The 8,038-nt window shown below is 35.0% G+C and overlaps 1 long non-coding RNA gene across 1 annotated transcript; it reads right to left on the reverse strand.

Annotated features, from left to right (window-relative positions):
- Positions 1 to 1,131: 1,131 nt before the first annotated feature.
- Positions 1,132 to 3,840, reverse strand: LOC113752958. Its single transcript, XR_003464938.1, has 3 exons — positions 3,551 to 3,840; positions 2,729 to 2,881; positions 1,132 to 1,299 (listed from the first exon to the last, which is right to left on the reverse strand). It is a non-coding gene; the product is annotated as an uncharacterized LOC113752958 (long non-coding RNA).
- Positions 3,841 to 8,038: the final 4,198 nt, after the last annotated feature.

Consider the following 8,038-nt stretch of genomic DNA (forward strand, 5'->3'; position numbering starts at 1 on the left):
AAGACATTTATAAAGATAAAATATTACACTTCCATTTTCTGTCGGCAATTTAGACGTAGTATGATGTGCTGATTATCATGCTAAATTCTTAGACTTGAGGATTACAAGAATTTGATTGTCTTTCTGATGCCAACTTTCTCCTCTGCCGGTGGTTTTATTTAGCCTCATAGCTATAATATTTAGAGCCAATTAATTGAAACAACATAAAATGGAATTCTAAATTAAACTATGGTTTGATTGATTAAGGTGCCCTCCTGGCTTCTAATTTTTAATTGGCTTCGAGGATTTTGACTATATGATCATTCTTTTTCATGTATTTTGGTATTTCCACATAATTCTTGCAAGGATTTTGTTCTTTCTAGCGTTTGATATGTTTTGTTGTTTGCTGCAGCTTGTTGTTTCCTTTTATTTATTTATTTTTTTCAGCTGTATATACTTTGTTCTATCGCTTCTGCAAAACAACCAACCACACTTGTTATGGTGCTTGTGTTCTTGAACCTGAAATGTGTAAACTCTAATGTGATTGAGAACACGTCATTAAATGCCGGGATGTTTTCCTAAATTGAATTTGAATCCTCGATTTTGGAAGTGAATAACTCTAAGCAACTCTTTGTGATTTTCAAGAAGAGCTAAGCTAAAACTTGGCATTATATATCACAGCAGAAAGTTGGAGGTTCACACTCAAACTTGACAGTGTTGCGATGAACACAGCATGGAACCTGTTTCAATCAATGCGATTCAGATACCACAGGCCATGTAAACTGATGCCTTTGGGTTCTATGATATGCCTATTGAGCTAATGCACAAAGTACTGGATTTGGATAGGCAAAGTGAAGATAAACATATAATTAATTTCTCATATTCTTGAAGTATGCATTGGATGTTGGCAAATGATCTCAATGGGCTTCCTTAAAATCAGATTCATTTAGAATTCAAAATCAGGTTCAGTAAAACTTCTATTTTAAATATTTAAAAGTGGAGTGGATTTTATGGAAGTGAAGTGAAAATAACCGCAGTAAAAGCATCTTGACAATCTGTACCATCAACAAGGAGATTCATACAACAACAGGGTTTTAAAAGTGCAGTGGCAAAAAACATTTGAGTTCACCAATTTGCCAAACATATGTACTATTACAGAATAGAATTAAAGGGAAAAAAAAATCTCACCTTATATAGATACACAACCTCATATGCTTATTCTTGTCATCTACTTCTGGTTGAGGAAATACTACAGCAACAGGGTCAATAAAGAAATCAACATGCTCCCTTGGCTTGACTTCAAAGTCTCTCATCTAGTTCCTTGTTGGCAAAAAAAACCATCCATGAAGAAAGAAGGGATGTAATACGTGTAAATGATTTGAAGATATTAGTTTGTTCATTTTGTTTTCTCTTAGTCCTAGTTAGTAGGCATTTGTAGTGTACTTATATAATACTCGTTCTTATGTATCATACAAAAAACTCCATATATTGCCTAGATTTCAAAAATACTTAGAAAAATACTCATACTTTTCAATTAACTCTATGAAACACGTAATAAATTTTGTCATGTATTATACTTTGCGAATTACATATCAATTTTTTTAAAAAAAATTAAAATTTAATGATAATGACATGTTCATGAGTTATATACAAAATAAGAGCAACATATAATACAACATTGTAGATTTATACATATTTAAATAATATGGTAAAATTTTTTAATAAATTTAACATCTCATACATTAAAATAAGTTTAATATTGGCATAGAAGTGGCATATTCTTTGAAAACTATAGTAAATTTTTTTTGAGTTCCATAATTTTCAAATATGTTCGTACTTTACATGTACAAATTTATATGAATAATTTTGCCGAACACGCCAAATTTTTAATCGTACCTTTGAAAATAAATCTTGTATAATAGGCATACATATACCTCGTATTAAACCCATACCATATTTTACAATCTATGCTCTTAATGCTATAAGTAAAATACGTTGGACCTTAAATGAACAAATTGACTATATATCATCGTTTGAGGATCTAGCTTTCAAAAATCACATTGTCCATAGGTTAGGACATGCCCAAGGCTGGTCTAGTGCACACTGCACAGTGCCTTGTAAACATATTTTAACATGCCCTAAGGGTTTAGCACTAATTGGACAAGCTTGCCAAATCGGATATTAAACAAATTAACTAGATTTTTAATTAGCCTACCATCTTTAATTATGTCCTTGGGATGAATATTTAAGGGTTGGAAGTTGGACTAATCCAAAATGCACAGAAGTTAGCTCAAAATACCACCTGCCGCAACAAACATTAATGAGCAAGAAATTAAAAAAAAAGAAAAAGAAAAAAGAGACCCTTGAAAATGAGAGATTTATGGCTAATTCCATCCTCATCCATAGATTGTGACAAAAAAATTAATAGATCTCTTGATTGACTCCATTCCTTGACTAGTTTCTGAATTGTAGCGTCTAAGCAAACTGTGTCCATTACTTATATTAATTGTATTGTTTGGATTAAATGCCTATGAATACAGGCTTCTATCAATATATGATGAAACATAAACAAAATGTTGTTCTTTTCATTTTCTTTTTCTTGTGGTATCGGAGCAAATGAAGAGATTCTAACGCATTGTTTAACGTTTAATACTAAGTTTATGCTCTTTTTTTTTTGTTTACTTCAACATTTTGTTCGGCAGCGCTTACTTCAGGTTTGGTCATCACCGATTCAGGGAAGAGATCCTACCGTTAAGTTTCACCTTTCTCTTGACTTTGACCTTTCTCTTTCGCAATCTCCTATTACATTGCGCATCTTGGCCAATAAGAATCCGTTAGTGCCATGATTTTTTGGGAAACCTCGTGAGAATGTTCAACTGTCGAATCTTCCATTGATTAATCCCTGCAGCATTTTAGAAATTTCAGAAGCCAATAGAGCATCAAAAGGAAACTGCAGCCTATAGGCACGAAGCACATTTCTGCATCAATTTACGGTTTCCATCCAATTTTGCAGCAGTAGTCTACTATCCTAGAGTTGGAAATGGATGTGAAAAGCAAGATTTTGATCATTGGGGGCACTGGAAACATCGGGAAATATTCAGTGTAAGCGAGCGCAAAAGCAGGGCACCCAACGTTTGCACTGGTCCGAGAAAGCACAATTTCAGATCCTAAAAGGGCAGCCATCATAGAGAGTTTCAAGAGTTTGGGAGTCATATTTCTTCATGTGTGCTATTATTTCTTCCTTCGTTGTCTAAATACTGTTTCAATTTTTTTCAAGAAATTCTAGAAACTGACATGTATGTATGGGCTGAACAGGGAGATCTACACAGTCATCAGCAGTTGGTAAATGCAATCAAACAAGTTGACATAGTGATCTCTGCAGTCAGGGGAGATTTGGTAGCTCATCAAGTTAAGATTATTGAAGCAATTAAAGAAGCTGGAAACATCAACGTACGCACAATACAGTGTTACAAATTCTTTCTTGATTTTTATCTTTTGCGTTTATCCCTTTGTGATTTGTGACTTCCATATTCCTAAAGAAGGAGCTGTATTTGGTTTCAGAGATTTTTACCTTCTGAATTTGGGGTTGATGTGGATCGTGTGCATGCTGTTGAGCCTGCTGCTAGCTTATGCAGGACCAAGGTTGAGATCCGCAGAGCTATTGAGGCAGAAGGGACACCTTACACTTACTTAGTGTTTAACGGATTTGCTGGTTACCTGAATTATATCCTCAACAACTTTGGAGACTCTAGCTCGTCTGCAAGTCCTCCCAGAGACAAGATTGTCATTCTTGGTGATAGAAATCCAAAAAGTATCCGAAAGAAGCTCGTCTGCTGCATTTCTTTCTTGGTTTAGTGTTCATCGTTCTTTTCTTCAATTTCATGTTTCGTTGCAGTTGTTTTCACCAAGGAAGAAGACATTGCTGCATACACCATCAAAGCAGCAGATGACCTAAGGACTCTGAACAAGAGTGTGTACGTTACACCCCCTGCCAACACTTTGTCCTACAACGAAATAGTATCATTGTGGGAAAAGAAAATCGGCATGACCCTCGAAAAGACCTGCGTTCCAGGGGACGAAGTTCTTAAGAAAATTCAAGGTCATCTAACAAAAAGAAAAAAAGTGCACAAGTTGCTAATTTTTAACACAATAGCATCTACTATTATTAACACCTATTCCACGTTCTAATCAAATTGCTTTCTTTTCTTGTATCTTTCGCAGAGGCTTCAATGCCATTAAAATTGCTCCTGTCTTTGGCATACACATTTTTCGTGAAGGGAGAAATAGCCAACTTTGAGATCAAGGTTTCTTTTGGCATGGAGGCAACGGAGCTCTATCCTGATGTTAAATACACCACACTTGATGAGTACCTCAGCCAGTTTGTATCAAATTAGCTTAGATACTTTCAGATTAGCTCTACCAGATTTTTGCAGCAGTTTCTTGTGCACTACTAGATTTTGTTCTTCTTCCAGATGAGGATTGTCATGAATGTGATTGAAATAAAATATGCCCTTAATTTGTATCCTGTCTTTTGTGTACTTGGGTTGAATTCTTCCAACTTGAAATCATCATCTGGTTGCCTCTGAGCATCCTTTCTTCATACTTACAACTACATAGTCGAGAAAGTTGGATAACGGTGCTAAATTCCGGACAATGTAAGACAAATCATATACTCCTCGTCTCCTTGGTCCTGGCCTAGGATCCGGAATTTCAGAAAATATTGAGATACACAGGCATAGTTCTGCTCATCTGATTGAGCTCTTTTGAGACCTGAGTTTTCAGGAAGTGGACCATTTCTTATCTAAACAGTTGCCTAAGGCCAAATTACTAAGACTTCTATACAAGAAGCTCATAGAAAACAAATCTGTAGCTATTTTGATGAACTTCCGAATTTGAGTCAAAAGTCTTGTGCTTGTAGATTTGATCTTGATGTTTTTCCACCCTTGTTCAACAGCTTTCATGAGAGTGATGTTTCTCCACAGTCGCGATTTGATTTGGATTTCATTGTTTTTATATATGAAACATGTTTGGAGGTTGTAACCTATTTGTTTAGGAATTAAGATTTCATCACCAAAATAAAAAAGAATATGTCATTACTAAGCTATTAAAGTCATGATTAAGCTTGCCATCACCTAGAAAATGATATATAAAAAATAATTTGAGAGCATGTGTATTCGTTTTGTGCTGATTAAAACAACTAAAAATGAGTTTTGAACCCCGATCAAAAAAAAATTGCAAAAGGTGATCCTCATACATTCCCTGTGGTTAAGCACTTTTTAAGATACACTGTTTGTAGATACACATCCTCACGCTTATTCTTGTCATCTACCTCTGTTGGAGTAAATACTACAGCAAAAAACCATGCTCCTTTGGTATACTAGACAACAAAAAATAGTTAAGATGTTTAGTATATACAGTATGGTTGATTCGGAAGTCCTTTGGTACACTAAACAACAAATGATCAAACATCCGAGTTCATCAATTTCCCAAATGCCAACCATGAATATGTGCAATTTCAAAACTGAACTCAAAAAACCTTCCTCACCACGGACCACTGTATGTCACAGGGATGGAGCTATCATAAGGTATTTTCTTTACCCATTCCCTTTCTTTATAGTAACATATTTTTTTTTTAACTAAACTTGTTCTTATTATTTCATGCATATAAGTCATATTACCTATTCTTGCAGACAAATCCCCACCCTCTTCATTTTCTTTGTAGATTTACAGGTAGTTATATCTCTATATTTTTGAGGGATTTGCAGGTAGTTATACATTATAATTTGCATTATCGGTAGAAGCATGCGTATAAACTAAAATACCAGACTTAAACTATTACCAGGTTCTCCAAAGTCATCGGCGGCATCTTTCCTCTCCATACTGCTGCCAAGTTCCTCCTCTGTACTTACTGATATTCTCATCCCTTTAGCTGACATATTCGCATCCAAACACTCAAAGATCTGAAATACTGCAAAGAGTATTTAACCATATAACTGGTCGACATCTCACAGAACATAAATGTGACTTAACTTGAATTAACCTATTTAGCTTTACATACAGAACAAGACATGTAAGAAAATGTACTGCAGTTACCGGTGACAAGATACTAAGCTGATTTTTACACTTTACACCCTCTAGATGCAAGCAGGCTTTCCCATTGAGATAGTTCATATATATAAAATTGTACGAACCGATCAGATCAACCAAACCCCGAAAAAAAATATGACGGTGAAAAATATCATTCATGCTGATTCTGCACAAGTTCGGTTGCATAAGTATATAAAAGCCAAAGGCAATTGTCTTCAAGAACTGCATTTCATTTAACTGCAATTTCTCTGCTAAAAATCGCATCAGACAATTACGTCAGAATTGCTCCCAAACTCGAGTATTCTGCCCCTAGACCATTGTACAATCAATTTCTGATTTATCCTTGTGCTAATTGTCACTCTTTTGAACAAGATTTCATAAATTAATACAGCTATTAAGATGGAACCTAATTAGAAAAAAATTTCTAATGCAAGATGCATTCTTCTAAAATCAAAAGTGCTAAAAGTCAATCAGATTTTGTGCAAATCAATGGAAAAAAAAAACTATAAAGAATAACGACAGATCACCACCAGCTAGACCAGATGCCATTTCTGCGCCAGTTTTCACGAGAAAACTGTTTACCTAGAATAGCCATGCATAAAAAATTCACCAATGAATAACTTTAACTCCTTCATGGATGGCCTTACAAACCTAGGTGTCTGGGTACGTGTCCGGTGGAAGATGAAGAATGTACTGGGCTTCAGCCCCCAGGCACCAGAACATCTTATGGCAGGAACTTGAGGCAATGAACCCCAACATTTCAATTAAAAGCCCTTCCATCAAAGTCAATATATAAGCCCAGGGTCTCAAACAACGACCAAAGTGTCCTCCACTGTCAGTTTACCAAATACTCATAATACGTAAATACCTATAAGCTACTTAAGCACCATAAATTTTAATTCTACTGAAATATGTAGAACTTAAACTTTTAACAAATACCTCAAGATCCTAAAAAGGTTACCCATTCTTCAAAGTTGGTAAACTCAATATTCAGCCAAGTTCCCATGATTATGTAAATCTAATCTTCCCTTAAACTCTTTATTGGTTACATCAGTCGTGAATAGAATGTCCTAAGAAAACATTCAGCACACACAGCTTTTATAAAAACTCCATTAAGTCAAAAGAATAGAATGTCGCAAGCACTAGATGCACACCTTTGCATTCTCCAAGTTAGTTCACTCTTTGCCTCCCTTTTGCAACACATAAAGGTCCAAAAAATAAAAACGATACAGGCTTTGCAGAGGACTTCAAATATAACTGAAACTCATTCATTTCATTCACATGGTAATAAACCTCAGCAATGGTTGGCTTCTGGTGTAAATATATCCAAAAACAATTCCAAAAAGGCGTCTGCCACAAGTTTTTAAGCTAACTCTAAATCATCCACCTATTATTTGGTTCCTTATAGCCCTAGAATAGTGCAAAATCTTATGCTTATACAAGTTCCTTTAAGTATGAACAAAAGACAATTATCCAAAGCTGCTGCAATGAAGAATGCCTTTCTATTGTTGAAAGCAAAAATGATGCTTACATATCTACTACTCAAGAACTCGTGCTACATGACTCACAATCAGCCATATAATACATGCACAGAATATCTGATGTCTCAAATGCCTTACAAAATTGGACTCATGATTTTCTCCTCCAAGAATTATGATCACTTAAGACCATGTCATTCTCTAGAGAAATAAAATCATACCCTTATTTATTTGCTGTTTTAATGAATTTGTTCTTATAGTTAACTTTGTACAAGCTTTAACTACGTATCCATAAGCCTCTTCAAATTTCAGGAAAATGGTAACTCTTTCATATATATACACTGGAAAGATATGGGTGACAAAGAACTTAACCAGTGTTGCATTTTGGATGAAGAATCATGTCAGTTACTCAAGAAGGCACTGCAGACTTAAATGGAGTCACTTGATTGAATCAAGTGACAAATGACAGAGTGAGCAACACAAGGTGAATAAAA

The sequence above is a fragment of the Coffea eugenioides genome, chromosome 11 (assembly GCF_003713205.1).
Source record: "Coffea eugenioides isolate CCC68of chromosome 11, Ceug_1.0, whole genome shotgun sequence".
Classification (NCBI taxonomy): domain Eukaryota; kingdom Viridiplantae; phylum Streptophyta; class Magnoliopsida; order Gentianales; family Rubiaceae; genus Coffea; species Coffea eugenioides.